At 38.2% G+C, this 25,647-nt stretch overlaps 1 long non-coding RNA gene across 1 annotated transcript; it reads left to right on the top strand.

Moving 5' to 3' along the window:
• The first annotated feature begins 1,008 nt into the window (after positions 1–1,008).
• Positions 1,009–25,647, top strand: LOC141794953 (uncharacterized). Its single transcript, XR_012598569.1, has 3 exons — positions 1,009–1,145; positions 11,395–11,527; positions 24,907–25,647. It is a non-coding gene; the product is annotated as an uncharacterized LOC141794953 (long non-coding RNA).

Consider the following 25,647-nt stretch of genomic DNA (forward strand, 5'->3'; position numbering starts at 1 on the left):
AGTTCTTTATAAATCTTCTCATTATTATATAAAAATATGTCCATAAATGTAAATTCTCTTGGGAAAAAAAACTTACTTGGAGTTTTTATTTATTTATTTATGTATTTTTTTTTACAGGGAATTCACAAAAGACATTAAATCATTTCAGCAGCTTTTATTTTATACTTATTTATTTATCATCCCCCCAGCACTAAATCAAATGTTGAAAATGTACTTTGTTGCCTTACTCTCATGTAAATGGTAGATCTATTCTCTATCAATAGGGATAATGATTATACAAATGATGATAATAATAAAAATGATGATAATGATAATGATAATAATAATAACAACGCAAAGTAATAAAAAGATAGTAAAAATCATCCTGTTTAAATGTGAGGTTTTGGTTTACGTGTGTTTAAAAGTAATGTAAGCCTGACAGCTGAGGGCGGTGCTGTGTGACGTCAAGGGTGACAAACAGGAAATGCTTCGTAGACCAGACCGTCTCAATTCAGTTCGGCCTTTGCGGTCTACGCAGGCTATAAAGGCTGGGTCCTCCGAAGGCTACAGCCTCTGTAGGCTGCAGCCCCTGAATTGGGACACAGCTTTTGTCTATCAGAAGTTCAGTTTGACTGATTGGTCTGCTTCCTCTCTTTGGTTTCAGCAGCAGGTGGCAAACCAGCCTTTCAGGGTAGTCGCATTACTGCCACCTAAAGGTCTGGAGGATGGATTTTTTTTTTCTTTTTCTGAGGTTTCTTCCATGTTTAAATGGAGAGGGTACAGACATTCTTGGGTTTTTCAATTAAATGTGTTTTCCTGAATTTATTTGTTAAGCAATGCTAGTTCCTGTGATTCACTATTTATTTGACTCTAAAATTGCATCCTTAAATGCATATTTTAACATTTTTATCTTAAGAGTACAAGTTTGTATGTTTTGAACTCCCCACTAATGGTATGGTCCAATTCAATTTCAGCTTGGAGGGTATATAAGGTATGTTAGTGCAGGGTTTGCCCCTTTGCACAGTTCAGTATCTTCAAGCCAACAGTCAAACAGCAAAGACCCTGAGAGGTCCATGTGCTAACAAGCATTTATCAAGTTAAAGACGAGCATACATGGAGAAATGTTAGCAATTAGCAGGATTTGTGTTGCTCCCCACCTCACAAAAGTAAGTACTGTGTTTATCCACCTTTTGCAACTTTTGGGCTTCATGTACTCTGGTTCTTTAAATTCTGAATCACTGATAGCTTTTACCAGCTGGGCTAGCTGCTAATTCTGAGTTAGCTAGTAGTGTGATTGTTTGGTGCAATTTTAAGAAAAAGATTTGACTAAAGTGGATTTTCAGGATTTAATATGAAACATTTAGAGGCTATAAAATGAAAAAAACTTTTACAGAGCCATAATTTGCTGTAATTTTAATGTGCTGTTGCACTACCAAGCAAGTTTTTTAAACTAAATGTTGATATCAAACCAACTGAATAATGAAAGATTAAGTTGTGCAACTTTTTGACTTACCCTTTACATACAAATATTCAGCACTGCTTGAGCTCTACTGTGTTTAATGATGACAAATGAACAACAGGTAAAGGTCAACACATAATAAACTGTATTGTCTTCACAATGGATTGGCCTGACATTATCAAGATGAGATGATTTTTTTTTTCATTGATCTCAGGCAATAGGTCACAGACTGATTTGCTTCAACAGGCTCTATTGTTCTGGGATGAACTGTTGCTGTTAAGTCATTACAGTCAGGGGTTGTTCTTCGTCTGAGACTTGATATAGCCAAAGCCCTGAAAACCTCTTGCTCTCACTCTCTCCTCACTTGAGACGTGTATCCTCAGCACTTTTGTGGGTCATCACAAGAAGTAGAAGAAAAAAACTGATCATTGATGTAGCTGTCCTTCCTGCGTGCCCTTGCCCCCTCACACTGCTCAGCTCTTTCCTTCACCCCTCTAGTGCCTACCTCACCCAAGATAATAATGAAGAACATCATTTATGCAAATGTAATTAGGCCGAGGAACATGATAGTGGAGCTCAGGGAGCCAATGGAAATTTATCACTGAACACTCAGGCTCTAAACATTCAATTAAAATATTGAATTTCAGCGGATTTAATCTAAACGTAATAAATTAAGCAGTGGTAGAAGGGCTTGCAGTGGAGCTGGCTGACATTTGGCTGTCAGTATCACACTTGGAGATGGTCATTGATCCCACTAGCAACCTCCAACACGCAGACAGACAGAGTACGAGGACACACTGTAGTATCTGGTCTGGAGATCCTTGTACCTATGTCTCAGCTTTTCATTTAAAAAAGAAGGTGAGGTGTTACAGAAACAAGTTGCAGAACCACCGTGTAAACGAGTGACTGTCACGTGGTCTGAAACTGGTATTAAGGAGTTTGTAGCTTCCTGATCTGAAAACAGGAGATGGGTTAGAAAATAACAAAGACATAGTGAGAGTAAGAACAAAGACAATATCAGAGGAGAAAGGCTGTTTGTCCAGAAGACCTCATTATGAGGTAGCAGGACTGTTGGGGCAGTTGGCAAACAAAGATCCCAAACAGGCTAATTTGGCAAAATCACACAATAGGGCCCATGTTATGGCAAAATATTTCTCAGAAACTAAAAATTAACTTATTATTTGCCCAGCAGAAGGCAAAAATGTATTATTTGCCTTCATGGCTGCTGTCAGACTCAATTGTGGTTACATCAGGGTTGCAAAAAGGAGTTACTGTAGCTCTTTGGCAGCCATTGCTGAAGTGCTTGGAGCCCCAGTGTCCCTTTAATGTCTTAAAGATTCCTTATTCCAACAGATGTGTGTCATAAAGCCAAAACAACAGGTCAAACTGTTGTTAAATGTGTCCAAGTCAGCTGATTTTTTAGTTGAATGTGTGAGCCAGTGTTAGCACTGATCAGTGCAGCTTCAACTTTTAAATTTAGGTGTTCTCACTTTGGCTGACATCTCATTGCACCGAACCTCTCTGCACCACAATAACAACAGATGTTTGGGGGGTTGATTGAACCTGAACTGAAAAGGCTCACCCAAGGTGTCACTGAATAAGATCTGTATTCTAGTTCAAATGCATAAACAACATGTTGTGTATTGTGGAGTTTGTTGTTGTTTTTTTATTTGATAGTCTTTTCAGTTGGGTTTGCATATAGTAAGAATAGTCAAAGTGTTGTTAGTGGAAGTGTTTCCAAGGTGATAAACTTTTCACTCAAAAGGTGATGAGAGGTTGGGAAATCGTGGTTCACACTGCGTTGTGTGAGTTCAGATTAATTTGAGACGCACATAGTAATTTATAGAGGCTCTACACGAGGAAACTTGAAAAATACAACCATTTTACGGCAGTATGTGCTGCTTGAACTGCTTCACCTATGTTAAAAGCTCAAAAATGTGGAATATAAATTCAGTTTACAGCCATTCGAAGTCAGCTGAGGTGAAGTGTGTAGCCTGCTGGATGCTCTCTCCTCTCTGTCTCTGCTTAGTGTAGCGTGAGAGCTCTTTGAGAACTGATCCCTACTCCAGACTGAGGCTGCAGTTACAGCCTCAGCTCTTACAAACAAACTTACAAGCTGTGCTTACACACATCCGAAGAAGTGATGCACTCTTGAGAGCTGTGCTAGTCAGAGTTTGCATCTTATAAAGTGTTTACACACAGAGTACACGGCCCTGTGGTAATAAGCTGCCATTGTTCTACTTCTCTTAATATCACATTAGAATTTCATCTCGAGAGGGGGTTCACTCTGAGTGTGAGATCTGGAGATGTTTAATGAATCAGACTGGGAAAAGAGTCTCTTAATGGTTGCATTAATGCTGTTTTTTGTCCCCTGTTCCTCTGTATATATTGTGCATGATATCAAACATGACCTGATTCTTCTTTCATTTCTACAACCCCTCAGCTCCTCTGGATCTTCATGCTGTTTTGTCACATTTTGTGCTGCATTTGAAAGTAGTGAGAGCACTTGTTAGTGGTCTGTCTCTGAATCTTTGCAGAAATCAGAAACAGAAATCTAAGGGTTCTTTGCAAAGATGCTCCTCAAAGATGCCTCATTGGCAGACTTCGTATCATACCAGTATAAAAGAAATAAATAATATATTTTACTTCTTGCTCAGCTCACTTTTCATGGAATAGATACTATCTAACACTTTCCAGCAACATGATTTGGTCTTCTATGGATGCTAATTGATGGTACCTGTCTGTAGCCAATGTGGGATTAGATACTGTCTAAATACTCATTAAAGAGGTCAAAAGTGCATGGACAAAAATGCATGTCTGACTGTGAAATTGGCCTTAGTTTTTCTCATTTACAGCAGATAAAGTCAGTTACAGAGGTTTGATTAAACGTCTGGGAGCAAGTTCAGCGCAGCTGAAGTTAACTCCACAAACCTAACTTGAAATTATCTACATGAAATTGTGAACTCTGTTTTATTGTTATTATTGTTTTAGAAGCAGAAACTTAAAAAACTAAAAGAAATTTAATTGGTAATGAAAAAAAAAATCTCCACAGGTAGATTTGTTGAGCACTTTCACGCTGGCATTCCCCACCAAAGACTTGTTGTTGGTAATGTAGCTGGATATCTGTTGTGTACCATGAGCCCTTGAACCCAAAGCTTTCCATTATTAACTTTAATCCGGACCTTGTTGTATCTTGGATCTACCATCAGACACCAAACACCTGCCTCACAGCCACTGATAGCCTGCCATGATTTATTTATCTCTAATTAGCTGCTTTTCATCTAGAATCATGAAACAATAGACTGGAAAACACATAACTCATCCTTACATCAAGGCTGGTGTTTAGGCTGCGATACCTGGGTTGAGCCGCCTCATTGTAGCCGATAGCGCCACAATCCATTATTGATTAAAGATCAGTGAAGTTTAGGAAGCCAGGGAAAACAGTAAAACTGTTTGTCATGCTCTTGCTTTCAACCACGCTGAAACACAGTATTGTTCATTTAAACTTTTGCAGAATCTATTTCCTGTTTACATTTTTAACAACTCCCACTTTGTGCAAATTTTTCTTTTTCTTTTTTGTTTTGGGTGGGTGTGGGGGTTATATTTTTACTCTTGGCTTCTTTTGTCTTGCATGCTCCATTTTTTTTTGTCTTTTTATTTTTTTTATCTTTTATTTTTAATGTAAACACTAGGGCTGTCATTTTAACGTGTTAAGTAGATTAATTAATTACACCGCAAATTAACGCTTCATAAAAATTAACGCAGATTAATCTGGATCCCAAACCCGCGAGGCGTTCAAAGACGCACTTATTTTCAAATGTCTAGCATTTACAAACTGTTTGTCCTACTTGGAAAAAGTGGTGTTCTTGTCAGATTTTCAAATTTCCGACGGTCCCTGAATGTATCACACCTGAGGTCAGCAACATGCTTTGAACCGGGGAAGAGAGAGCGCTGTTAAGCGGACTGCCGTCCACATCTTGTTTATTCACACGTCCTTTTTGAAAATCTACAGAAAATCAACCGTTTGCTCTAGCTCAATTCTGTAAAAAACAGATAATTCTACACTTTTTACTGCGTTAAACAAACTCTGAATGATCAATATATATCCTGTATTTAAATCTAAAGAATTCTTTGAAAATTTCCTTCCATCTTCCTGGTGTCATGTTTCAGCTTGGGGCTGCTCTGCACCAATGAGCAACAGTTTGTGTGTTCAGAGCATGTAAAACTGAAAATACTTCACTTTTCTTTGATCCAAGACTTGAATTAAGTGTTTTGTACATAGTTACTCACAGTTTTAGCCTTTAGCCCGGGATCTCCTGACCTCATAGAAGTATAGAAGTTCATATTGCAGTGAAAATTGAGTCAACATTGAGTAAAAATGTAAACAGAAGCAAAAAACGTCCTAAAAATCAAATCAGCTTATCTTAGGTGCAGGACTGTGTAGATTTTGTAAAGATAGAACCATAACACTTTTTCATTTGTTCCTTATGCCTCAGGGTACCTAAAAATGTGTTGTATATATTCCCACCTTATTTTTAAATGTGTTTAATGTCTTTTAATGTAATTTTAATGTCCTGGAATTCAAATTCTTTATTTTGGGACCTTAAGCAGATATGAGATTAAAATGCGATTAATTAGATTAATTAATTATAAATCCTGTAATTAATAAGATTAATTTTTTTAATTGCCTGACAGCACTAGTAAATACTAAATATTTAAGACCCCTTTCTCCAATAACTTCAAAAGCTTAACAAACACAATAAAAACACAAATCAACCCAGTGAAGTGATGTGTGAACTAAGAGATTTTGTTGAGAAGTATTTATACAGACAGGGTGATGGAAAATCATAACTTACTGAACTAAAAACACAAGGATATTGCTGTTTTTTCTCTTTTGACAGTATTTTTTGTCATTTTTTATTCTGCATACCAAAATAGCAAACTGTGCGTAATAGCATATCCTGCAAAAGAAACTGAATGATGAATCGCCAAAAATCTTGCAGTGTCTAATACTCTCGCAGCTGTTTTCCAGGACCAGATTTTATGAGTCACTGCATAAATATTTTATCTGCACCATAAATATAGCTCCAGTCTATGATGTTAGCTTTGGTCAAGTGCTTATTTTGGACCATCAAAAGAGCTGAGAGACTGAATTGCTTTTGGCTCATCTATCTTTTTCACTTTTCACCTCTCGGTCTCCGTTACTTTTCCTTGGCAGGTGATGCAACTGATTATTACTGGCAACACGAGAGGAAACACTAACAGCAACGAGCAACAATGTGAAACAGATAACATCGGAAAATGTATAAAAATGTTTCCCCAGAATGTTGCTATGTTATTAGCAGCATTAATGGATGTGATCCTGGGCAGCTTCTTACTGTCTGGATATGCTTCATGGACCATTCATGTAGCCCTCATTTATGCAAAGCTTTGACTCATTCTTAACTCTCTTGTGTTCACGCAGGTTTTTAAATCATGGTTTTCTCCATTTACCTTGAATAATAGTCACTATTATGTCTGATGGATAAATCATACCTTTTTTTTCTTTTTACAAATTTTCCTCCATGCCTATCATTTACACTCTCTCCCAGTGTGTGTGTAAAGTCTTTTAAGGATTTGTCCGCAGCTCTTGTGACTGTACATCCCTCTACTTAAACTTGCACTAAGACATGCACTAATTCCCTGGCTCTCTCATTATAGATGTCCTAATGATTTATTTACTCAACTCGGCTTTAATCAGCTCCCTGATTTCTTCTGTTGTTACACACCTTCTCTTTGAAACAGAGTCTGTGTACCCTCTTATCTGATGCTGCCTACTGTGCTCGCCAGCCGGCAGACGACAGGAGAGCGGGAGGTGGCAGACAGGGTTGTGGTGGATGTGTTTGTTCGGTTTTGTGTGTAGATTAAAACCCATTTTTACATGCATGTCTCAGTGTGTTTGCACATGCCAGTGTTAATGTGTGTGACAGGTGCTGAATCCTAAGTCAGGGGTGAGGTCGCACCCTCCCTCCCTAGCCATAAGTGTCTGCAGAGGTTTGTATCAGCTCAGCAAGTGAAAGGGGAACACCTTTTACCCCCACTGCACAGGCGTACACACACCCAGCCCCCTAGCTATCATTAGCCTTTATGCTAATAGCAGGGCTCTGAGACAACTTGGGAAAACTTGATCATGTTTTTAGCGATGCATACAAATGTTAGCGTTGTGCTTTCGCTGCTGGGATGTCAGAGATGTCACAGAGGTTTACACGCAAACTACCGGCAAACAGAGTGATACAATAAGGTGATGTGTATCAGCTGCTGGGAGATGAATGTGTGACCAGTTTAATTAATCAGCATGTATGAAATGCTAAGGTGCAACCACACCTCATGTGTGTCTTCGACAAGGAGGACTGAGTTGCAAGGTTTTGTTTTTTGTCTTTGTGGTTTTTTTTGTCCTATTCTGTATCATCTAAAATCCTGTCAGACTATTCATTCTTGGTCTTTTACTTTCCTTAGAGTAGAATCTATTCATCTATTACCAGTGAGTCTTAGTTTCACTGTTAATAGTAAGGCTTCACTCTGGCTTAACTCAGTTAAACAGGATAAGGCAGAGAAGGAAACTTTCTTATGATAAACTCCCAGTTAGAGGGTTTTAATATTTCTTAAATATTAACATTGCAATTCAGATTTGTAGAAATTATTCTCATAATGAAAAGATATCTTGAATAGAGCTATTACGACAGCATTAGGCTGGTGTTAGCTGCTTTTAGCTTTAGATATCTGTTTGTATTGGTGAATAAACCCTTATCAGATTACAACTACAGGCAGATTTGCTCACCATTCAGTATGTTTTTCCTGCCAAAGCCTGCCAAAATATGATTGGTAAATGCTACCAGGACTACAAATATTTACAAACACACACCAGAACACTTCAGTGAAACGTAGCACCTGGCCCACAGGCTCTTAAAGTGTAGTAAAGATTTTATAGAAGTGAACAAAGTGATCTGATCTGGCTATTTGAAGTGTTGAAGATGTTTCATAACTGAAAAATATGTTAAAAATCATAGAATGTCTTCCTTTTGAAGAAACTGAATACAAAATCATTAAACATTCATACACATTTGGAAAAATAACCTGACAAAAGCCAAAAAAAAAAAATCAAGGTGCTCTTATTCCGTGGACTTATCTGAGTCTTTTCAGGCCTTTGCACCCCGCTAAGAGCACATAAAGAACTGGTTGCAGCAGGATCTGATGGCTGTCAGATGGATGAACCCTCGTCCTTACAGCCATAAAGCCTCATGAGGAATCCAACACACTTCACTTAAAGGGGAACAACCATACATCATTATGTATCTCGGTGCAGTCATTTGGCTCAAATCACTGTACTCACTTCTGCTCCAACTGCTCAGAGGACGTTTTATGTGAGCTTATGCTGAAGATCAACATTTGAATGCTTGTCCTGTATTTGACCCCGTATCCTTTCTGACTCCCCCAAAAGGTGCTACACTAAAGTCTAGATATTATTTCACCCATATGTGATCTTCTCTAGGACACATCACACCTTCTCTCTTTCCTTAATATAAACTCAGTGACAGCTCCACAGAACACCGATATGTGTAAAATTCAAACAAAACACAAGGTTTGGCTACAAAAGTTTAAGTGTGTTGCTGACATCATGCTGCGTGCAGAGTGAGTGTGATTTACACTAAAGGAGGTCATTTATATTTTAAACAGTGAGAAACACAAGACTCCTTTTGGATGAGTTCCCTCTGAACTTAATGTATATGCCTGCAGCAGCATTTATGGCTTGATATGGACATTAGGTACAGGCATTTTATCTGTCACGTCCATTTCAAGTTTCCATACATTCCTATTTTTGTGGCACTTTTTACACAATCAGTGACTAAGCAACTTTACAGTGTGCCCTCTGATGACAGTGTAGTCCATTAGCAGTGAAATCTGCAGTAATCCAGGGGCACAAAGATCTTTCAACACCCTCTTGATCTGTTTAGTAATGAAGCTCAAGGTATACTTTTTATGTTTTCAGAGTGCACTGATGTTTTATTTAGGACTGAGATCACAAACTGCTCCAGTGTTTGCATCTTTAGGCTTTAACTCTTTACCTTAAGATAACAACATGCTGGAATTACACATTCTCATTGGGGTTTTTTTAGCCTCACTGGGGTCGGAAGAAGATGATGAGAGGGAACATTAAAGATCCCACACACCGGTAAAAAAATAAATAAATAATAATAAAAAAAAAAGTAAATAATTTGTAAATGTCCCCCCTCATGATGCTTTAATGCCTTATCTTTAGCACTTTCAATCTCCCTTTCTGCTGAAATGTGCGACACACTAACTTACTTTGCCAATGCATTGAATGGTTCTCCTTTTTCTGATGAGAGAAAACTTAGTTCATCTTGGATAAAGGTTGCTTCAACATTAAGACAACAAAAGACAAAACAGTTGCTTTTTTACTTACATCACTTGGTATGTTTCTTGGAATATCCCATGCTTAATCATTAAATGTGGAGATGAATCAAGCGGCAACCTCCAGTTTAAGAATATGAGACAATGTTGAAGTGCTGAAATCTGCTGTTTCTCGTGTGTTTGCTAGAGGCTGGCTCTGGAAGTACCAGAAGTCACATAAACACCAAGCCAAAAAAATCCATTCTCGAAGCAGAAATTAACCAATTTACAGCCTGGTTCAAAAACGTCTCCTGTCTGAGTCGCTAATTTTACTACCAGCACCCACTGTATGGGGGGTGAATTTTTTTCTAACTCGTCTGTTCAGAGGATATTAAGATCGCGAGCTCCCCCAAGAAGAGGAACAGCTGAGGGTCACGTGACCAACAGGCGCCCTATGGCTGTACGTGAAGCCCTTGACACTACCAATATGGCCACGATTGCCAATGTGCTTCATTTTCCGTTTCAGAAACAGACGGGTGATGGCGGTGAGACTACGTCCATGTTTTATACAGTCTATGGGATGAATACCTTGAGAACTTTTGGAAAAGTGACTTGTCAGACTTGGATTGTTTAATTTGAAAAAAAAATTCAAACCATTTGTTCCTTGTTGACCTCAATGCTGTTAAACGTCACCATAGTAGATTAAAGGATGAGAGCTGTTAGTGTTTCTTTAAACTGTGGGATATTTTTTTTTTGTCAGTGATGGGAATCTGAACTAATTCTGCCCTAAACTTAAAACTGTCATAAAAAAGACAGTTTGTGGGCAAGGGAGAGAGGTGAGGTTAAAATGAATGTCTGTCTGCTTTCCCTGCTTGTCTTTGTCCTCACTCTTAGATGTTAGTTCACACAACAGATTGTTGTTTTAAATTCAGCCTTTCCTCTTTTTTTTTTTTTTTTAATTTATTTTCGGTCTGATCTGTGTGACCTCCTCACTTCTTCTGGTGTGTGGGAAGTGAGAAAAACAAATGCACAAACAACTTCCTTATTTAGCTCCAGAGTTGACGCCTGCTGCACTCTAAGAAAAAGTCCCACACTGTGTCAGAAAGGCCCATATGTGACTGTTTGTATGTGTAATGTTCCAGGTCAGGAAGGTTTTCTTATTAGGAAACTGAATATTCTTCGATTGACAATCAGTTTGACAGACTCTTATAACCAGCATGTGTTTGGTATTACTTTCTTTAAATGGTATGCACACATGTGCAGGAGTACATTTATGAATGAACGTCTAATGCTGGACAGTTTACTCACATTTTTCCAATGATTAAATGAACAAAAAGAGAGTGATGCCATTTCAAACATTTATATCAGGTGCACATTGAGTGTAACATTCATTTAACATATAAAACAGGTGGCCTAAATGGTTTTCAGATTTCTCTCAGCAGCCAAGATCACTTTCTTTCTTTCTTTCTTTTTTTTTTAAAGTACCTCGTCTCCTCCGCTGCAGTGTTACAGTTTGAGCCTTTACAGTATTTATTTACACTGTCTTTCTCTCACACATTCCTTCCCAGTGAGCCAGGCCCACGGCTGCCGGCGGAGGTCGTGGAGTCAAGCCAGGGAGCCAAGGCCACAGTCAGCTCTCAGTGGTTAAAATAACCAAGAAAAACCTCCTGGGAAGCGGGCTGGGATATGAACAAGTGAGAGGTAAGATGGCGGATGAAAGCGATTTTTTTTTACATGAAGGAGATGCTGAAGTTGAATATGTGGTTGGAAAAAAAGGAATTATGACCATCAAAGCTCTAATTAGGGCTTGAAATGGGTTATAATCATGCTCTTTGCGCGATTGTTGTGAAACTGCAATTTGATAAGTAAGGGACATTTTAGGGTTTTTTTTAGCCTCTTCTGCCTTTTCCACCATTTCTGTCTCTTTCCTTTTTTTTTTTTTTTTTTTACCTCTTTGAACAAAAATACCATATAACGAGACTTTGTTTGGTGGATTGATATGTTTATACTTAGTCCACTGGAGCCTGTTATAAGAACTGCATCAGTAACAACTGTGCGCTATTGAGAAATAACAGACTGCTGCTTTAAGGTATCAACCAATCAGAATCAAGTACGTGACATAGCTGTGTTGTTTGAACTTCTGATTTGGACATGTAGGGTGTTGGGAAAGGATCAGATCAAATGAGTTAGTTGCCAAAAGGTTTTGCACAGACCAGTGTTTGCCATATAGATGATACCAGTGCTCAGGCATGTTTTCAGCCCCCCAATTATCTTCACCGACCATTTTAGACACTGGCTATGCATACTTTTCAGATTTCCATATTTGACTCAGACACTGACATGAAATATAACTTCAGGTCTTAAAAATATGTAGAAGTCCTGTCGCTTATTTTCCATTAAGATGAGAAAAATCCAGAAACATAATATAACTGCATCAAATCAGCCACTGTTGCCAGTTCAATCACTGAAAAAGGCATTTCTACCTCCACGTGTCTGGGCACAAAATGTCACATCTCTTTCTTTCTCATTATTCCTCAGGCTTGCTCACCCCTCCTCAGTACCCGTGACAGTGTATGTGTGCCTTTGCCACGTGTGCAGGAAGGACACACGATCAGTTTTTCTAATTACTTATTGGTCATGATCAATTAGCAACATTTTAAGGCACCGCGGTAACCTTGTATAAATACACTGGTGGAGTTCACCGCCATCATGGCTGACAATTAAATTGGTCTGTCACTGCTGGGCCCTTCATTAATCTCAACTTGTCATTCTTGTTTATGCTGGTTAAAACGACTGTGTGGGTGTGTGAGAGGAGTAAGCTGTGTGTGTGTGTGTGTGTGTGTGTAGAAAGAGAGAGGTCAGATCAGAACTGTGATGTGAGAGAAGTTGGAAGTTGTGTGTATATACATGTGTCATATGCACATGTGTGTTTATTTGCATGAATCTATATGTGTACATGTGCAGGAAGTGTATATTTTCAGTGTGTGTGCATGGACGTGCGGTATGTGGAAATCTTTTTAATCGTGGCTGTCATGTTGAAGGCAGTTGGCACCCTGAAGCTATTACCTCATGTGTCCTTGAGTATTTTCTAAATTGCTTAGAGATGTTTAGAGCCGCTCCTAATGACTTTCATAATCGTGCTGTAACGTGGCCGTTTGCACCGTGTGAGAAAAGTTCTTGCTCACTTAAACTGATCTCTACACCAATTGAATCGGACTGAAAGGGTTTTGTTTTTTGCATTAACTTTCAAAACTGTTATCCTCTCTCCATTTCCTCACAGAATTTCCTGAGAGCGTAATTCCCTTTGTACACACATTTAAGAGTTTGGCTGGGCTGGTACTATTTAATTTAGTTTTGATTGTTGGTAATTTTATTGGCATTTTGTTTAATGGAGCACTAATGGGATCTCTAACCGAGGCACTTAGAAATAAAACCCACACACTGGTGGGAAACAGATCCACAGAAACTTATTCTAGCTGTGTTGCTGACCTTTCACCCTGTTCGCTGTCTTCTGACCTTCCCTGTGTGACCCCTTCATGGGCAGGAGGGTGGCTTGGCATTGGTCACATGCTCTCCTGACCCTCCCTCTTTTACTCCCCCATTCCCCTCCTCATTGTTTCTGAGTGAACGTATCTGACTGGAGAAGAACAAAGGAGGGTGTTGGTGTCTGTTGGCGTGAGCTCACTCTGCTCCATATTTACATATAAATGTCAACGCTTAGTCTGTCTTTTGTCTGCAACATGCAACCTTCAGCAGTGATATGATGAGTGTGTAGAGTTATCAATGAGCATGCATGTTTACATGTGTGTTAGCAAGTAATGAGGGCTTGTGAGTTAATTTTTCAGAATCTGTAAAATGAAGTAGCTTTTTCATTCTTTGTGATTACTTGATATGAATCATCCAAGAAGTTACTCATAAATTTGCATCCAGTTGGCCAGAAAACTTTTCTGATTACAGCTTTGACTTTGGGATTATAACAGTGATCAGAAGACTTAACTGAGAGTATTTAAATTATATTTTTTGATTTTGGAGGGGGATTCTTTTCTGAGAGTTCTCATCAAAAATATCTGAATACTTTAATCTAAATTATTTAAATATAACGTGAAATGATATATTACTTCCAGAGTAGGGAGCATAATGATTTTATTATAAAAATTAAAGCAAAAAAGATTACAGTTATGATACCCAAGTATTTAAAGTACACAGTATTTTATGTAGAGCACAAATCTGTTAATATATATTGAATAAAGTTGTTAAAAATTGACTAATGCGTTTAAAAGGAGCCAATAGGATATAAAGATAAATCAAAAATGACTAAAATATAAAAGATCCAAAAGAAAAGGAAGTAACCCTTATAAAGTTATAAGTTAAATACAATTAATTGAATTATGGACATCTCACTGATTTCTTCATAATCCTCTGTCTTGAATTGTTTCCAAGAACTGACTAATGAATTGAGAAAATCTGCACATGGCAGACTTTTTTATTTTCTTTGCAGACTGTTAGTGTCAACCATCAAGTCCTGTACCTTTGATTACCCCCCCCCCCCCCCCCCCCCCCGCGCACACACACACACACACCCATAAATTAAGCTATAATTAGCAGGGTGCACATGCTTCAGTGGGTGTGTGTTGTGCAGTGGAATGGACAGTGAGGGAGGGAGGGGGTCATGCTAATGCAGACAGACTCATCAGTCCTGTGGGTGACTGGCATATGCACCCACAGGACTGAGACACTCGTCACTAATTAAAGATCCTTAATATTTAGCATTGTGTCTGTCTGTGTGTGTGTGACACTGCAGTGGAGGGGGTGGGGGGCATTTATTAGTGTTTTGTTTAGCTAATGAGTTCATATCTTCTTACCTTATCAATCTTTAAAATCAAGTGCAGAATGGCATTTTTTTGTTTGTTGTATTTGTTCAAAGTTCTAACCTTCACCTAAGCACTGTTAATGATAAACTTTTCTTTTTCAGGGTATATGCTAAAATCCTGAGGTTGATTTCAATACCTTTTTAAGACTTTTTAAAAAACTTTCAAAAAGTTTTAAGACTTTATCGGGACTTTGAGTTGTTGTTGGCAACCCATCTCTAACAGTTGTAGTTTGCATTTTTACAGAAATTAAGAAGGAATAAAGCTTGAAAGAATTTAATTTTTAGCTGGTGTATATACCTCTCACAATCTTTATTGTTATATCTTATTAACTGAACTTAGAGCTAGTTAGAACTGAACGTCTGACTAGAGTCTTTATGTATATATTTATATATTTTATTTTTGTATTTTTGTATTTTTCTACTGACTCCGTCAATTTCTACTGTTAACACAACAATTTCCCAGTTTGGGATCAATAAATTAATTCTATTCTATTCTATTCTATTCTATTCTATTCTACTCTATTTTATACTTTATCGGCCGAATGTTTAACATCCCAATCAGGGGACAGTCACAATATTTTTGGAGTCAAAAGCTTAAATACCTATAAAATTTAATACCTCATAAAACCACAATTAAGACTTTTTAATACTTTTTGAGGGCTTTAATTTTTCCCGAAATTCATTTATTAACTTTTATTACTTTTAAGAACCTGCGGACACCCTGTTTTTACTCTGAGGCTCAAATGCACACAGGGAAGGATCTTAATGTGCAGATTCTGAAAACTATCAAGTCATAACGCTAACTTAGACCTTTAAAATATAAATGAGCATTTAACAGCTGGCACTTGAAAAAACAGAAAAAGATGTGTCATTTGATAAAAAAATAAAAATATATAATAAAAAATAAAATTAAAGTCACAAAATATTAAAAAAGACATATAGACAAGTAAACAGAGACCTCCATGTAACACTAGGATTCTCTTCTGCAGGATGCTGCTCTTCAGACTTACTTGCATGTTATTGCAGGAGGTAGCTTTATTTAAAATTCATACATGTAGATGTGACACCCGTCTTATCTGCATACGGCCACAGGACAAATGCCTGAAGTCTACATGCTGCTGGTGTGTGTGCTGTATGAAGAATGAGATGAGTGAAAACAGTTCAGCCATTGGTGTACATATGAACTCAAGCAAATGCATATGCATATATATGCAACTGCTTAAAAATGCACACACAATCACCCTTTCCCTCCCCTCCTCTCCCCTGTTCCAGCTGAGTAAAACCAGGCCTGCATCATTTCACCTCAGGGTGCCTGCAGGGGTCAGAGGTCATGTGTAATGGGCCAGTGCATCTCCCAGCACAGTAAGCCTACTCTAGGAGCTGACACACTCCAATAGTCCCCTCCCCACCTCCCAGCCCTTTTTATCATAGCCAACACAAAGACAAGGAGCGTGTGTGTGAAAGTGTGCGAGTCAGTTAAAGATCACATTCAGAGTCTCAGGTTGCTGAACCACAATGTGACAAAGAGACATGAGCAGACCAGTGACCACAACTGAGCGTGCTCTGTGAGCGCTGTGAGACGATGGCCAACAGTCAGAGGGTGTGTTTTATACTAAGTTCCCCTTGGTCAGCATGGAGCACTTAATTACAATTAAATACTGTCATTTTAAAATTGCATAATACAGAACATGTATGTCCAAATGAAAATGTAGTGTTGCTTATGTCAGCGAGTGTTTGTTAGGAGGTTAAAGAAACAGTCCTTTCTATGTAAATAGACTTTTCTGGTTCAACCACTCAAATCACTTTTACACTGCTTTTTATGTCTCACACTACTCTCAGGTTCTATATGTTAAAATCAAATGTCCTCCAAAAATCAATGAATTAATACATAAGTAAAGACCAATCCTCAGTTTAAATCAATACTAATATATTTCCATGTAAGATGCATCACCTGTCTTTATCTCATAACCATGCAGAATCCATTTATAGCACTGAACAGGGTAAGCAGTAAAAGACAATAGAATATCTGTTTTGACTTTATTTATATCTACTTTGTGCAAGTCATTGTTTTGACTAAACTTGTTGACACTCATTTTACTTATGAGGTTTTCTTTTGTACTTTTTTTTTTTTTTCGAGCCTCAGCCTCAATGACTTCTTGCTTCAAATCTAATGCCATACGCCCAGGCACACAAGTGATTTGTTGCTATGGGAAGGTTAAGAACAGTCTTTATAGTCCTTATAAAAAATATAACCAATATAACAAGAATGTAACCAGTGTTAAATGGCTTTGTACAGAGTTAATTCAGCACATCTTCTCAAATTGAAAGTTGTGTTTCACCAAATTATCAAGATTTGTATTTATTTCTCATATTAAAACCAGAATATAACCTTAAGCTAGTCATGAAACCTGGTTTGTGATGGACTAACTTTATAGCTTACTCTTACACCAGTGAGCCACACTGGGGTCCTTTCACCACATTTTAATGTTTATCATACATTTCACAGAGAGGACTGTTGATGGACGTGCAGGCTGGCGTCATGTTTAAAGAGAGACCCTTGCTTGTCTATCCCTTCTCTGCAGCACTGACACAACACATCTCCAGTGGTCGTGGAAAAAGTTCAGGCTGTATAGTTTGATGTGATATTTGCATTTGCGCAGTAATTTATTACTGCATGAGTGTGTGTGTGTGTGTGTGTGTGTGTGTGTGTGCCCTGAAAGTGTGTTTTATGACACTGTGGTTGATGGTGGCAGTTAAAGAGCAGGGAAACTGTCAGTGCTAAGATGGAGTTCAGATGAATAATGAGCTCTGTGATATTATGAATTATGGTTTGATACAACATTGGTTTAGCTTCCTCTTTAGTTTTACACAAGGTCATGTCAGGCTTATTTTGAATTTATTGGGACTCCTAGAATTGAACTTCTGTGGCTGGAAGCCCAATTTATGGGAACATCCAAACCACTGTGTATTTCTTTTTTGTGATTTACCCATCACACACAGCAAAATGAGAGATCATAGATTTCAATTTGGTTGCTTTTATGCTTTATGGACACTGATAGTGCTGTGATCACACTCGTTACAAAGCTAAATGACATAAATAGAATACTACTCTTGCTTTCAAATGTACAATCAGGTTTTCGTACCTCATTCTCACCTCTGTTAACTCCTTTTTGTTTTCACCTGTTTGTTTCATCAGATCCTTGTTAACTGCACCAGTGATTTGTAAACTCACAAGTATACTGACACTCTTAACAGTAGACAGACAAGTGAAAAACAGGTAAGCTGTTTTGTGTTAAAAACATCACAGTTTTTATCAGTGGGATAATATCTTCTGTTTGTCAACCATAGTTTTGAATTCAGGATGTTAGGTGAAGTGATTTTACCTCCTAATCTTTTTGTTGTGTGTTTAATCCATAAAGAATTTCCGGAATAAACTCAGTTCTGTTACTCCAGGATGCTTTTTTATTTAGTTCCCTGACTCTAGTGTGAAGAGAAACTTGTATAAAGGTTTTTTTTTTTATTTTTTATGTTGCAACATTTACAACTTTAACTTTATGTGAAGATGCATTCCTTTGTCCACTAATGGTCTGTTGAGATTGTTTCCTCTATTTCAATGACTTGCAGTCTTCTCATTATACCACTCAGTAAAAATAAGAAGCTGTTCAGTTTATGAATATTCATACCAATATACATACAATAGTTAGGATTTAAGTTTTTATTGCTTTAGTTTCCCTGCTGGGCATCAACTTGAATTTATTTTTTCCCTGAGTGTGCATCAGTTGTGGCATTGGTATGATCTTATTTGCGAAGCAATTGTGGTCGAATAAAGAGACTGTTTCTCTCGTTTAATCCCAAAAATGGAATTTATAATGTTTGTTCAATAAGCATTATACCGTTTGGTGTTCCCAAAGTTGGTAGCTTTTTAGCTTTATACATTTTCTAACAACCAAAAAATTTCTTGGTTGCTTAGTTGTAAAACTTAGTTGCTACAAATGTCTTTATGGGCAGGCCTGGATGGGCAATGGCCTGCCCACTTCTTGCCTAGACCCCGCCAATCATGCTGCTTTTTTTTGTTAATAAATTTGTAACTGGATCAGTCGGGTTGTCTTTGTTTCAGCCATGTAGCCACCATACATATCCCGTTGGGGGTGAGGACATGAAGGGGGCCTTCAATAGGCCTACTGTAACACTGCATGCTATTGCACTGTTTCTGAAATGAACTGTGTGGCCTATCCACTTTTATTCAGGTCCTGTGGCAGATTAATTTCTGGCAATGCCGCTGCTTTAGAGCAAAGTGAAGTCATCTGAATCATGGTTTCCTATACTTAACTGGTTGTGTTTACTTTTTTTTTTCTTCGTATTTAAGATAAGAGTCGATTGTTGTTTTTTTCTGGAACTTTGTGTTTCTGGCATTCTTTGCCAGCTACCCTTTAAAAAAGAAATCTCTGATCCAATGAGATCATTTTGGTTGAATAAAGGTTGAATACACAGTAGATTGGCTTTGGAGGCTTTGAAGATCCTTAAATCATCACAAGCTATGGCTGCACTGAGAAGGTGACATTTTACTGCTCAGTTATCTTCTCAGAAGACAGATTTTTTTTCTACATTTGACAGAAATATACAACAGGTTGATTTCTATCATGTGGCAAAGCAAAGTGATTAAAACACTGATAAATCTATGCCTGGTTTAATTTGGAAACTCAAAGTGTGAAATAGAATTCTGAAGAGAACTTGATCATTGTTGCTTCTTTAAAGTGAAACATTCATAGGAAACTGCATTTCCCAGACCCCCAATGGTCAGTTTAATGAAAGACATAAGAGAGATTTCAGATTTCTGACTACTTGATCTATCCCCAAGGGGCAATTACATTTCAGTTCCATCCCTTCCAGAAACATACAAAGACAAGCAGACAAACAGTCTGTGTAGGCTGCACATGCTTAAGAGATTTGAGTTGTGTGTGTGGGTGTGAGGTAGCAAGAGCGCTAAGTGACACGATGATGTCATCGTCCTTGTGTTTTCACACGGCAACCCGATAGCTCTGAACAATCCAAGGCGAGCAATTTTTGGCTCAAGCACACTTGACATAACAGAGAGATAATTGTAGACTGTGTGTCCGCCGACCCTCCAGAGATCCGGGGGGCTCAAACCCTCTAGGATTTCGTACACTTTGATGACACGTTAATGCCTGCAAAAACATTAAGCGCCTCAGAGATCACAGATGGAATGATGTAAATGTGATGCAGTTAATGGGCCCGAGATATCAGAGGATGATGTAAAGTTTAGATTTAGTTCTTGAGATATTTTGTCTCAACTGCTGCCAAATGTTGAATTTAAAATACATTCATATTGTGTTCCACTTTCACACCTTTGATCTACAGCAGCCATTAAAAATGACATAATGGATGACATTATTTTCTGTAATTTAGTAATGGGAACTCCAGCATGTGGTGACTAGAGCTGGTGAGGTCAATGGAACCCCGTCATTATCAATGAAAGCTGGATGACACGAGTCTTTAGCTGATTTTCCGGACAGGAGTTGACATTAATGTACCAGCAATAGCACATTATAACTGACCATTGAAATTTGTTTGACATCTTTTACAGGTGAAAAAAGTTATGGTGCACAGGCTATTTTTCAGAAGTTTCACTTGTTAAAGCAGGTAGCAGGCCAGGACAGAGGAGCAGCCCCACAAGGTGCTGCACACAGTTTCAGGTGAGACTAAAGACATGAGGGAAAGTTAGATATTTAAACAGAGTGGGGGAAAAAAAGTTCAGGCACTTTCTCTCCATTTAGGAATTCAAAATTATTTTTTCTTCATTAATAATATGAGCGCATGCTTGACTGAGCTCTGGATGTGTAAGGGGATACAGGAGAAGTATGGTGTGTCAGGTGTGTCAAACTTTCTCCTAGCTTTGGAAAACCAAAAACTCTGAGATGCTGTTTTTGCAATAAGAGAAAAAAAGCTCCAGATTTTTCAGGAATTAAATAAATAAATAAATTAGTTAATAAATAAACAATTATGTTCAGTTTACAATTCCATCATTTGGGTATGAAATGGAACTCAAACTTATGTCAACAAAAAAATAAAAATTTAAACAGTAACTTATTACAGGTTCTTAACATGGGATCATAAGAGACAATATTTCCTTCTTACTATTCTTTTGTTAGTGAAATAAATACCACTCCCCCCCCCCCCCCCCCCCCCATTTTGTCTACATTTGTGACTAACTGACTATATATATATATATATATATATATATATATATATATATATATATATATATATATATATATATATATATATATATATATATATATATATATAATTTATTTATATACATATTGCAATTTTTTTCTGAGTTACTGCAATAAACATTTTTTAAATAATTTCAAAGCTGCTTTAATATCCCTGGGAAAAAAGTGAGAATTCTGTTGATAAAGATGATTTCATAAAAAGTCTAAAAAAGAAAAGTTTGTTGCCTAAATGTATTGCCTACATTCTTTAGGATTGTATAGATGTCTTCGCTGATTTTGAAGCTTTGTTTAAATTTAGTATTTTTATTTAAATTTCTTGACACCTGGATTTGATGACAGGTAACTTGTTGCACTTTAAGAGATTGTATTCACTTCATGATGAATGATGATTAGAATAATTCTAAGTTAAAATTTCAAATGGGCACCAGTGAATGAAAAAAAAGAAGAAGAAGAAATGATAATGTAACAGTTATAACAAGAGATCTTAAACTGCAAGCACACTTTGCAAAAAAAAAAAATCTCCATTTCTGATAAATATTTGTATTAAGAAAACAGAACCGCCAAGGAGCTACTGTAACTCAGAGCAGCTGCAGTCCAGCTGTAGGCCAGTCTTTTTGAATATGCAGGTTTGCTTGATGTGAGTTCTGTTAGCAAAAGCGAATGGCTTTAGTTTGAACTTCTATAAAGAAGCTTTTTCAATAAGAATATTACGGAGGTCCCTTTGGTAACACCAGTAACACTTAAGGTCCATCTACAAGCTCTCCGTGGTTTCAACTGTGTTTGTTAGCCTTTAAAACGATGCAGTGCGTATTCGTAAAAAAAAGCAGTGAGTGCTTAGAGTGTGGAACATGTTGCAGACACAGTAACAGTGTTTGTTGTACTTTCTTACTCTTATACTGTGTATGCAGTAGCAGTAACACTGTAAACATGATCTGTATTACTGTCTTAGTGTAAACTATGAATGTATGTATGCTACTCTTATTATTTATTCCGTCAGGCGTGTTATGTCTGCCTTATGTTATCTGTCTGTGTAGGAGTTCAGGCTGCTCACTCTGATTTATGACTCTGGGGTCTAACTGTGTATATTTACAGTCCCATGACCTGAGAATGACACCCACAGGGCTCAACAAGGAGGGGAGGGAAGGTCATGGACTAAAGCGTGCACACTCATACACATATTACATACTTTGTTGCCAAAGTAGGAGCATATCCCACTTTTTTTTTTGACTGTGATTAATACCTCTTCTTTTGCATTCTCTTGTTTCATTACTGTTTCTTACGGCTGATTCAGCTGACCTTTTCCTCCCATTTACCATATAAAGACAGCAAGTTTAAACAACACATACAAAAGCAGCAAATGTTGGCAATTCCTTAATTGGGAAGTGATGACCATAAAGCTGAAATCTGCACTCTTTGGATGCTCAATCCAAAATTAGGAGATGGATCTCCATCTTAGTAAGTATTCTGGGACAACACTGGGAGCCAATCTTGAGAGAAAAAAGTGGTTATATAAAATAAAAATAACAACACTTGAACACATCAACATAATGAGTCCCGAAAAAAAACATCACACATTGAGTGAAGTGTTGGGTTAGAAAATGGCTGAGTGTTAAACAAGGTGGCAGCTGCTTGTTTACAGATCCCAGCACCCTGAGGTGACAGCGCTGTGGATTGACACTGCAGCTTCAGATTGTCACAGGCTCATTTCCAGAAAGGCAAATGGTGCCTGGCAAAAAGTACAGTTCACATGGGTTTGATTAAACCACTGGTGATAGTTTGTACTTTTTCAGCTGTGTGCTAAAAGGGGTGTGTAGGGGTGTGTGTGTGCTGGAGGGGGGTTGTTTCTGGTGTGATTAACATGTCTGTGTTAAACTCCACTGGCACAGAAAGCACATCTGTGATCTGTATCTCTCTGTCCTTCCATCCGCCTCCCTTTTTGGAAACTTTCTTAATTTGCGTCTTCCCTGAATATTTGACAGCAAAAGAGTGGTTCAGAGATTCTCAACATAAATTTCTGGCGTCTTTACAGTGGTATCTGAAGATTGGTTCAGTTTTGAGTCTGTGTGCTGTGTTTGGATATCCAAGCAGCCTGATTGGCCAGCCCAGGCTGGAATAAACTGTGTAGCGAGGCTCAGAGAAGGGGTCGCTGTGTTTTATGAGCCATTAAAGTTTTATTCATCCCTGCACTAAGGCAGCCTTCGGCCACGGGGTCACCATGCTTTAAATAAACTCTCATCATTCCTCCACCCCCTTCTCCCCAATATCTGCCTCCCTACCTTCCCCTTCCCCTCCACCCACAAACTTAATGGACTGTTTATTGTTTGATGTTCAAGTCCGACTTCATCATTTTTTCCCTTTCTCGCTCTCTCTTTGTTTTTCTTCCTCCTCTTGTGTTTCGGCGGTGCGTGTTTGAGTGATGTGGTTTGTCCGTGTGTTTGTACTGTGTTTTATTTGAATCATTTTACATGTGAGTGTGAGAGTGGACGCCTGTGCTAGCAATACATACATGCAGAATGTCTGTAAATTCCTTTTTTGTTTCATACATTTACCTCCAGAAAGTGCTCCTCCAATGTTTTTTGTTCTTTTTTTTATGGTTGCAGACCAGACTTTTTTGGAATTAAAGTTTTTGATTCCATTTTTCCCCTATGGGTGTATGGCCAAAGTTTTATAAACACATTTCACACTTGTTGCCATGAAACTCAAACCAAATCCTATGGAATTGAAGAAGTGAGCCCTCTTTCAGTTTCCTTCATGATACCATGAGTGCAGTGTTGTCCAGTTTGATCCGGTGCTATGACCACAATCCTGCCGCTGTAAAAATGTAACAAATGTGTATTCATCAACTGTTAAAAATAACCCATAACAAATGCAATACTAAGCCTTATTTGTGTTTAGAAAATACAGTTGATTTAAAAAAAGAAGTCTTTGAAACAACATGTAACAGAATAATTTGTCATTTCATTGAGAAGCACACTGCATAAACTCAAGTCTGTGAGTTTATTCTGTTCAGATTATTTAATTACATCTTAAATATGTCACGAAAAAAGAAGAAAAAAAAAACCTGTCAGGATTTTAAGCCAGGAACAAGGCCAAGCCTATTTTTGGACTGTAGTATCAGGTTTGGATTCTTTTTATTTGTAATACTCAGATCCCAGGTAGCTTGCCGTACAAAATTCACTTAAGTGACAGTGTTGGAGCAGAAAGCTCAGACAAACAAATGTAAGTTCCCCCATCAGGGAAAAAAGGAACATTCAACTTTTTACACCACACACTACATCATTTCGAGTTCTGTAAGATATTAGCAAGAACATCTTCTTCCATAACTACATTTCTAGAGTTTTCTTTGCCATCCTAGAAGTGATTGTTGCTCTAATAACCATCCACACCTTAGACATACTTTGTTGTAGTTTGGTGTCTGGTGGATCAATTAATCAAAGCAGACTTCTCTGTCGTACCTGAAGCAACTTGCCCGACCAATGTTGTCCTTTTTTAGCCTTAATGCCTTGTAATGTACTGTTGCTTTTGGTCTTTTCATGGGATTTGTTGACAATAAGCTTATCCGCGTACTTTAAAGATGCAATAGTTCATAAGCACAGAGCTTTGAAGCAACTTTTTGGCAGAGGGGGACACAGTGATGGAAGATAAATCCAGACAGAGGAGGGGCAGAGTTTGCAGAGTTCCCTTGCATGTTGTGTTACAGCTGACCCTGTCCTCAACTTTAACCCCTGACCCCAGCACAGATCTGTCATGAGAGGGAGCTGCTTAACACAAAATGGAGCCTGGTTCAAGAGTCAGGAAGGGAGACACACACACACACACAGAGTGGGGGAGAAGGAGAGAGAGCTCCACCACACACACAGAGGGCTCATTTATCCTCCCTCTCCCTCTCCCTCTCTCTTGACTGCAGTTTTTTCTCCCTCTGCTTTGCTTTCTCTTTTGTTTTCTCTGCACAGCAACTGTTGCCCACTCTTCGCCTTTCCTCCCCCCAATATTCTCCCCCTCGTCTTGTTGCCTTTGGACAACAGCACGCCATCATCAACGGCCACTGCCACCACCACAGGTATGGGATTCATGTCAGCAAGGGACCAGCAGGATTCTGGGAGGGAATTTGCGAGACAAGCCTTTATTGGGAGTGAGGCCTTGAAATATATGCAAATGATATGCACACACCAAAAGGAGCCTGGGTAGGCGAGGCGAACGCCGGCCGAGCTCCTGCTGAGCTCTGAGGAAGATGAGCGGCTCAGGTCAGAAGAATGACAACAAAACACCTCCTCCTCCTTTTCCTCTTCTCTTTCTTTTTATATGCTGCACTTAAGGGGTATAAAAAGGGTTGAACAGTGAAATGAGCTGAAGATAAGTTTGTTTGAAGCCACATGGCATTGTTGATGTGTTGTCTGCAAATGTTGGGTAGTTTTCTGTTTTTTTGTGTGTGTGCTAACACAGATGTTTGTTGGATAAATTATGAGATTTGACACATTTGTGTTTGCAGCATGGCTTTTAATTGCTGTAAATTATAACTTTTTTAAAAAAACAAATACAGAACTCAGCTCAGATGGATTTTTTGTATTGTGGCCTGGAGTTCTGAAGGAAATTGTGGTTCATTTCATGATTTGGCAGAAGTATTTCTGACTTTTTATTTGACATTTCAATCAAAAATTACAGTATGGTTAAGTAATAATAGCTTAGTGGGTGTT

Source organism: Halichoeres trimaculatus, unplaced genomic scaffold (assembly GCF_033239565.1).
Source record: "Halichoeres trimaculatus isolate MK-OKI-2021-1 unplaced genomic scaffold, fHalTri1.1 fHalTri1_scaffold_8, whole genome shotgun sequence".
Lineage (NCBI taxonomy): Eukaryota > Metazoa > Chordata > Actinopteri > Labriformes > Labridae > Halichoeres > Halichoeres trimaculatus.